Raw genomic sequence first — 291 nt, forward strand, 5'->3', positions numbered from 1 at the left:
ATTTTGTGGTTGGTGGAATTCGCAAGATAACTCTTATAAGAATTTTTCTTAAAGTTACGATTCCTTGTAGTGATTCCTTAGTTTTCTTTAAGGGAGGTCACTGTGCGGAATGATTGTTTTGTATCATCCAGCTTCCAACATTGGTAAATTTAAATAGGTACAACTATTCCAAACTAGCGTTTCTTGCCATTTACTTGTCCCTGGTCCTGCCCACCAACGACAACTTCTCCTACATCAGGCATCATCCACCATGGCAAAAAAAATTAAAAAACTGGGAAGGTAAGAATTTGG

The sequence above is a fragment of the Triticum dicoccoides genome, chromosome 7B (genome assembly GCF_002162155.2).
Source record: "Triticum dicoccoides isolate Atlit2015 ecotype Zavitan chromosome 7B, WEW_v2.0, whole genome shotgun sequence".
NCBI classification, from domain to species: domain Eukaryota; kingdom Viridiplantae; phylum Streptophyta; class Magnoliopsida; order Poales; family Poaceae; genus Triticum; species Triticum dicoccoides.